Source organism: Heptranchias perlo, chromosome 25 (genome assembly GCF_035084215.1).
Source record: "Heptranchias perlo isolate sHepPer1 chromosome 25, sHepPer1.hap1, whole genome shotgun sequence".
Classification (NCBI taxonomy): domain Eukaryota; kingdom Metazoa; phylum Chordata; class Chondrichthyes; order Hexanchiformes; family Hexanchidae; genus Heptranchias; species Heptranchias perlo.
The window spans coordinates 34229489-34238258 of record NC_090349.1 but is presented as its reverse complement, the minus strand read 5'-3'; the positions used below and the strand labels follow the sequence as shown (position 1 = coordinate 34238258).

General features: G+C 46.7%; 1 pseudogene; it reads right to left on the bottom strand.

Annotated features, from left to right (window-relative positions):
• Positions 1-8262: 8262 nt before the first annotated feature.
• LOC137342317 (small ribosomal subunit protein eS28 pseudogene) lies at positions 8263-8578 on the bottom strand (annotated as a pseudogene).
• Positions 8579-8770: the final 192 nt, after the last annotated feature.

Below are 8770 nucleotides of genomic sequence, written 5' to 3'. Positions count from 1 at the left end.
CCTCCATGCTCGCTTGATCCAAAGACGCACCTGCAAGAGAACAGAGGGCACTTTGAGGCATGTGGACCAACTTGACAGTGCGCCTGATGGCAGGTGATGATACGGTCACTCGCGATCATGGGTGTTGAGTGTCAGCTTTCCCTTACCGGCCGTTTCGGCAGCGACACACTCGCCATCGGCCACCGACAGGCAATGTCGCGTGCGGGCGAGGTCGAGCGCCTCCACCTCTGCGTCGGTGAGCTCCACCACTTGCGGCGGCCCACCTCCGGTGCGTGCCCTTTCGCGGTTGTTCTTGCTCCTCTTCTCCTGTGAAGGCAAAACACAGATGTGTGAGTGGGTGCGTCTTGCATCGTGAGACGCATCGAGCATCGGTGTGGTTGGGTTGAGCGTGGCGCGGAACGGATGGGAGGAAGTGTGGGCCACGTGCCCATCCCATTGCATGGGGATTGGGGTGTGTGGTAGTGTTCGGGTGGGGTCAGGGACGGTGGGTACTTGCGTGCACGGCGAGGATGGTGAATGAGTGGCTGTGAGGATTGCTGATGGAGCGCAGTGGTGGCTGTGCAGGAGGGGGTTGTGATCTGCTTGGCGTGATGGTGGGGACGGGATGTGGGAGGGTGCGTTGGTGTACTCACCTTGCCAGACCTAGTCAGGTCATTGAAGCGCTTGCGGCACTGCTCCCAAGTCCTTGGGGTGTTGCCCCTGCTGCTCACCTCCGCCGCCACCTCTGCCCATGCCTTCCTGGTTGCGGCGGCAGGGAACTTGCGCCCATCCTCAGGGAAGAGTGTTTCCCTCCTCCTCCTCACGCCCTCCAGCATCAGCTGCAGTGCCAGATCTGAAAAACGGGGCGCAGCCTTTCCCCTTGGTTGAGCCATTCTCCCAGACCTCTTGCTTGCAACAGGAGGGGCTTTGGGAGACTGCCCCTTTAACTGGAGCTCCTACATCGCGTCGACGGTACTGCGCATGCGCAGCCGGCCGGCACGCAGCTGGGGAGCGCAGAACCCGGAAGCAGGCCTTAATGGGTCCAATTATCCCGCGATCGCGTGGGGGACGCACACAATTACCCGTCCGCGTTTTCGACGCTCCCGGAGGACCACCCGCTGGGAACCCGCAGGCCTGCTAAATTCGAGCCCCTGATGTTTTAACCTGCTATGGGCACATTGTGTCACAACCATGCAAGAGGACATCCCCAGCTCCTTGTCAATTTTAGGACACTGCTAAATCAAATTGTATTCAAATTGATGTATGAGACCTCCTGCCTGCAGGGTTCAACCCTTGGGGAAATTTAAAAAGCTGGCTTATAATAGCATGCATAGCCACGAAAATCACAAACATGTGCAAAATGCAGGTCCACATTTAAAAGTTGCCTCACAGGCCTTAATTTGGAGCAGCCGCATCAACCCACTTTATCGAAGGTGAGTGGCACACAAAGTCAGGATCTCTGAACACTGCTAACCCAAGAGCCCAACTTCAAGTGTAAAATTGCCTTCAGTGTAGAGCTTACTGATGCTGCATTTATCTCTCTCCACACATTAGCTAAAAACTGCCAAATAAGGTCCATACTGCCTCTTTTATAGGCATTTTGGGCAGGTTTATTTGAAATAAAAGTAGAAAATGCTAGAAACACATGTTAATTAGCATCTTAGAGACAGAGAGGCTAACATTTTGGGTATGTTCTTCAAAGGTTCAGGTGTGACCCTTCAACTTATCTTTCTCTTTCAGATGCTGACTGACCATGCTGTGCATTTTCTATTTATATTTATGATTTCCAATACTTAGTTCTTTTCGCCCTCCTTTGAAAATAGTTTTGTAGCTGCCATATTGGTGTTTGGGAACATTTGCAGTGCAGCAAGAACTTGGGCCGTACTATTTTTTTTAAAAACACTTCTGATTTTTTTTTTCTGTAGACATGTTGGATAATATAATTGCACCAGGCGCATACACCAGATAACCTTGCTGGCAACTTTTCAGTGGTGACCATGTCCATTTCCACCTAGACAGTGACACCTACATTCTGCTGATAAAGAGTGACGAACAGGTTACAAGGAGAGGCTGGGATTAATCCTGGGATTAAATGGGAATTTGGAAATTTAGGATATGAGTTTTGAAGGCAGCTCTGCTGTTGGTGTCAGACGAGTTGTGACCGATCGATCGATTACCTGTGCCACTGTCAGTGAACACTGAGGCCATTTAAAGGTATTCCTTTTTGAAACCAGGAATTTTAGTTCATCGGTACATGGAGGATAATCATTGTTGTAAGGAAGATGATGACCTGCTGGAGGTTGCCAATGTACCTGGAGTGTATGAAGGAGAAAGAGTTCTAGGCCCAACTCTCTGAAGGCAGCTTATAAATCCATGGCACAGAGGTGCATATGCACAAACTGGCGGATTTGTATACTGTGTTCTGAAAGACGGGTACAGTACCTGCTCCACTGCATAATTAATTTTAAAGCTTGTGCCAATAGTTCTTCATTTCCTTGTAAAAGAAAAGCAAAGGCTTCAAATTGAAATATACAAGAAAGAAATGCACTACCACATTATTACATAACTATGTGCAGTGCACTCTGATGTACGATGTTCTCGGGTCATGGACCCATTCCGTTTTGTAATAAAATGAATCCTGGCTAATGTTTGCTTGAAAACTGTTCACTAATCCAATATTTTCAGATCCCATTTGGCTGGTAAAATGTCCAATTTATAGGCAAGCCTGCACACTGACTGCACTAATCCCACCCAATCACCTCAGGCAGGGATTTAGTTAGTCACCCTACTCCAGCTCTTAAAACTGTGATATCCCATTGCCTCTGGCCGGCCCAACACACAATGTAAACTGAACAGATAAGAAAGCAATACACAAACAAAAAAAAATTATTTAGGTAATGCTGGGTAATCGGGAATTTTCTTTGGAACTGCATTGGTGGTGTGTTGGCATGACAGCCACTTTGACCGTCCCAGGCAAACCGGCTGCAGGAAGATAATTTAGATTTTTCATTATTTTTAAATATTTTTTGTTCATCAGGGTGAGGGATGTTAGTGTTGGAGATTGGACATACTCCATTCTTTGCACCTGGTCCTAATGTCAAGCATTCCCAGGTCAGGTATATAACATGGGTTAGATACAGGTACATTATTACATTATCATCCACTATGCTCTCCAGTATTGAATCATTGCTTATGATCTGGTCAAACAAATTTATGTGAAGATTCTGACTGACACAGGGGTAAATTTTCACCAGGAGCCGGGAAGAGGGCTGGGGGAGGGGGGTGAGAATTCCTGACTGGAAACCCGGAAGTACAGGTTTCCCGGACGTCCTTACGATTTTGATGTAAGGACATCTTTTAATTTGTTTTTGTACGTTTCCTGCGCGACAGGCCAGCCAGATTGACAGGCTGGCTGTCAGTCAGACGGGAGAAGAGCTAGGGAGCGGACGCCAGCGGGTAAGTCTTAGATCGGGGCGGGAGTCGGTCATCGGGGGGGGGGGGGGGGTCATGGGGGGGTCGATCATCAGAGGGAGTTATTAGGGGGACAGGAGTCATCGGGGGGTCAGAGTTGTGAGGGGAGGGTCGATCAACCACGTGTATGGGATTTCAACAGGTAGACTTGTTGGGCTTGGGGGAAGCACTCCTGCTCCTCCTGGCCTACAAGCAGTGCAATTAAGGCACTTACCTGCCAATCCGGGCCTTCTCACCTCCTTACGTGGCTTGAAGCCGAAGGCCCAGGAATCCCGGCCCCCAGGAGTAGAATAAAAAACCTGTCAGAATGGAGGCCAGCAATCTCCTTAAAAGATTTCACTGACCGACCCGTCTCCTGAGAGCGGGTTGGTTGCCCACCCCTCGACCTGCCTCCGTTAAAACCAGAAGTGGGCAGGTTGGAGGCGAGTTAGGTCAGGTTTTAGTTTTTTACAGCATTTACCTTCTCACCCGCTCCCAACCCACCCGTTCACGGGGTTAAAATTTACCCCAGGATGTCACCTGGTGCACCTTCCTCACTTGTTAGGGACTCACTCATTTATTTCAGATAGTTGATCATCAGCAACAAAACCCAGAGAACTAAAGGTCAGCTGGTTTACTAGGGGATGATGAACTCAATTTAAGGTCTCACCAGTGCCCCTCAATCTACACTCAGATTACTGGTGCAGTGCACACACAAACACACGCTGCTTTACACAAAACTTGAAGTCAATTCCCTTTGTAATTTGTGGAGCAGGCACACATAACTCTTTCCTCCTTTTGAGTTTTTCCCTCAGATTATATCTTCATTTAAGTTTTTTAAAAAAGAGCTCACAATATGACTAATCCTGCTTGCACTAGCATTGAGGTATGTGTGGGATAGGCCTGGTTTTACCTTCAATGTAGCTGTTGTGTCTTTTTCAGGCCGCTGCACCATTGTAATACAGTCAAAGTGTTTCAGTATGCATTTTGTAATTTGTTTGTTTTACACAGTATATACAGATATGCACTAAAGCACAAAATAAAACTATATTTACAAACAAAATTGTTCTAGTTTTACTTCTTTATCCCATTCAAGTTGTTTGCTTCCCTCATCTTTAGGTTCTTTTGCCCCTTAAAGCCCTCCCCCCTCTCTCCATGGCTGAGCAGGCAAGTGTATGATCTGCTCCCAGGTCTCAATTACTCCTGCCTTGCCTAAAGTTACTTGTCCTATGTCCTTTTGCTCCTCTCCTAAATACCTTCCCTGATGATACAAACATTAGGGAAGAAAGAAAGAAAAGCCTTTGCCGTTAAAGAACACCTTATTACATCCCTGGACCAATTCATAGAATCATAGAAGTTACAACATGGAAACAGGCCCTTCGGCCCAACATGTCCATGTTGCCCAGTTTATACCACTAAGCTAGTCCCAATTGCCTGCACTTGGCCCATATCCCTCTATACCCATCTTACCCATGTAACTGTCCAAATGCTTTTTAAAAGACAAAATTGTACCCGCCTCTACTACTGCCTCTGGCAGCTCGTTCCAGACACTCACCACCCTTTGAGTGAAAAAATTGCCCCTCTGGACCCTTTTGTATCTCTCCCCTCTCACCTTAAATCTATGCCCCCTCGTTATAGACTCCCCTACCTTTGGGAAAAGATTTTGACTATCTACCTTATCTATGCCCCTCATTATTTTATAGACTTCTATAAGATCACCCCTTAACCTCCTACTCTCCAGGGAAAAAAGTCCCAGTCTATCTAACCTCTCCCTATAAGTCAAACCATCAAGTCCCGGTAGCATCCTAGTAAATCTTTTCTGCACTCTTTCTAGTTTAATAATATCCTTTCTATAATAGGGTGACCAGAACTGTACACAGTATTCCAAGTGTGGCCTTACTAATGTCTTGTACAACTTCAACAAGACATCCTAACTCCTGTATTCAATGTTCTGACCAATGAAACCAAGCATGCCGAATGCCTTCTTCACCACCCTATCCACCTGTGACTCCACTTTCAAGGAGCTATGAACCTGTACTCCTAGATCTCTTTGTTCTATAACTCTCCCCAACACCCTACCATTAACGGAGTAGGTCCTGGCCCGATTCGATCTACCAAAATGCATCACCTCTCATTTATCTAAATTAAACTCCATCTGCCATTCATCGGCCCACTGGCCCAATTTATCAAGATCCCGTTGCAATCCTAGATAACCTTCTTCACTGTCCACAATGCCAATTCTAAAGCACTTTACAACCAATGGATTATTTTTAAAATGCTTTCACTGTTATGCAGGTAAACACAGCAGTCAGTTTCCACCCAGCAAAGTTCCACAAACATTCAAATAGATGAGCAGATAATCTCTTATTGGCAATGGTCAAAAGTGCAATGGTGGCCAGAACACCAGGAGGAATGCTGGCCTGGACTAGGAGCACTTGACAGTAGACTCTCCTGCTAGAATGTAAGCATTCTAGCAAGTTGTACAGTTCAGGAGGCTTTAGACTCCAGTTTGTGGCAAAAACTCCATTAATGGACGTTAGAACCAAATGATGTTCAATGGTATAGCGAGTAAATGCACCACCTGGAGTGCTACTGAGCAACACAGACCCGAAGGTCCCAGATTCAATCCTCAGTCAGATGATTAAATTGGTCTCAGTGTTCCTCAGGTAGGGAGGGAGAAAATCAGCCAAGGGTTCTGTCTCTTGATCCAGTAACCCCTGCTGAAAAGTGCACCGTATACATATCACATGCGAATAGGATGGGGCTGTGCTGTGATATGCCAATGGTCAAATAACTTGGCGATGGTCACAAACTCACCATGAATAATGTTACTGAAGCACAGCCATGGCCCGTGGAACTATACATCAGTACCATTAGGTTAAGAGGGGAGAAAATTGGGGGAAAATTAAAATGATAAAATAATTTTGTTCTGAATGCTGGTGAGGGACAGAGGTTCCTCTGAGGAGTGCAGCCAGAGCCAAGTCCACCGCTCCATGGGTGGCTCAGCTGTACAGGGGTGAGCAGAAAGGTCAGGACAGCAATAGTGATTGGGGATTCAATAGTTAGGGGAACAGACAGGTGTTACTGCAGCCACAGACGTGATTCCAGGATGGTATGTTGCGTCCCTGGTGCCAGGGTCAAGGATGTCACTGAGTGGCTGCAGAACGTTCTGGAGGGGGAGGGTGAACAGCCAGCGGTCGTGGTCCATATCGGCACCAATGATATAGGTAGAAAGAGGGATGAGGTCCTGCAGGCAGACCTTAAGGAGTTAGGAAAGAGATTAATAAGCAGGATCTTAAGGTAATAATCTCCGGATTACTCCCGGTGCCACGCGCTAGCGAGTATAGAAATGGAAGGATAGAACAGATGAATGTGTGGCTGGAGAGATGGTGCAGGAGGGAGGGCTTTAGATTCCTGGGGCATTAGGACCAGTTCTGGGGGAGGTGGGACCTGTACAGGCCAGATGGGTTGCACCTCAATGGAGCTGGGACCAATGTCATCGCGGGGAGGTTCGCTAGTTGGGGGGTGGGGGGGTAAACTAATTTGGCAGGGGGGTGGGCACAAGGATGTAGTATTGGAATGGAGAAACAAGGGGCACAAAGGATTGCGAGAGAAAGATAGCACTCAAATAAAAAATAATATCAGATGGGATCAGACTAAGAGAGAGTACAAGAAAGTCTAAGATTGGTTTACAGCGCATGTGTGTAAACGCACGAAGTGTGGTAAATAAGATTTGAGAGCTGCAGGCGCAATTAGCCACATGGGAATATGATGATGTGGCGATAACGGAGACCTGGCTCAAAAAAGGGCAAGGGTTGGGTACTAAATATTCCTGGGTACAAGGTGTTCAGGAAAGATAGGGAAGGAAAGAAAGGAGAGGGGGTGGCAGTATTGATTAAGGAGAATATTGCAGTGCTGGAGAGAAAGGATGTCCTGCAGAGGTCAAGGACAGAATCTATTTGGTTAGAGTTAAGAAACATAGAGGTGCCATTACACTACTGGGTGTATTCTATAGACCACCAACTTGTGGGAAGGATATAGAGGAACAAATTTGCAGGGAAATTACAGAGTGGGCAAAAGCCATAGAGTAGTGATAACGGGGGACTTCAACTATCCTAATATAGACTAGGAAAGTAATAATATAAGGGGCAAAGAGGCAGAGGAATTTTTGATGTGTGTTCAGGAGAACTTTCTTGACCAGTATGTTTCCAGCCCAACGAAGAAGGAGGCATTGCTGGATTTGGTTCTAGGGAATGAGGCGGGCCAAGTAGAGCAAGTGTTAATGGGGGAACATTTAGGGAACAGCGATCTTAGTATCGTAAGCTTTAGAATAGCTATGGAAAAGGACATGGACCACTCTAAAGTAAAAATACTCAATTGGAGGAGGGCCAATTTCAGTAGGATGAGAACAGGTCTGGCCCAGGTAAACTGGAATCAAAGATTGGCAGACAAAACTGCAATTGAACAATGGGTGGCCTTTAAGGAGGAGATGGTTCGGGCACAGTCTAGGTACATTCCCACGAGGGAGAAAGATCAGGCAACTAAAGCCAGAGCTCCCTGGATGACAAAAGAGATAGAAAGTGAGATAAAGTAGAAAAAAAGGAGCTTATGACAGTTATCAGGTTGATAACACAAGTGAGAACCAGGCTGAATATAGAAACTTCAGAGGGGAAGTGAAAAAGGAAATAAGAGGGGCAATGAGAGAGTATGAGAATAGACTAGCGGCCAACATAAAAGGGAATCCAAAAGTCTTCTATAGGCATGTAAACAGTAAACGGGTAGTAAGTGGATGGGTGGGGCTAATTAGGGACCAAAAAGGAGATCTACTCATGGATTTAGTGGGGTGTCTTCAGTTAGCATCGGTTATGTAGATCTTAATTAAAATGACCTGTTATCGTAATCGTCTTGCTTCACGCCCAGACTCCAAAAGTGTGAGCACGTGTCCCTCACGGACTGGTCCTTTCACATTTCGAATGATGGATCGGTTGCTGTCATCCATAAATTCCACACGGACCTGAGGATACTGTCCCTGGGAGCCTGTCCTTCCAAGAAATGCTGTTTTTTCACAGCAGCCGCCATCATGGAGGGTCTGCGGACACAGACCGTCAAACTGGCGCGGGTTACCAAAGCTCTTGGAAGCAGAGGGCATGGCCGAGGTACTAAATGAGTACTTTGCATCTGTCTTTACCAAGGAAGAAGCTGCTACCAGAGTCTCAGTAAAGGAAGATGTAGTTGAGATACTGGATGGTCTAAAAATTGATAAAAAGGAGGTACTAGAAAGGATGGCTGTACTTAAAGTAGATAAATCACCCGGTCCGGATGGAATGCATCCTAGGTTGCC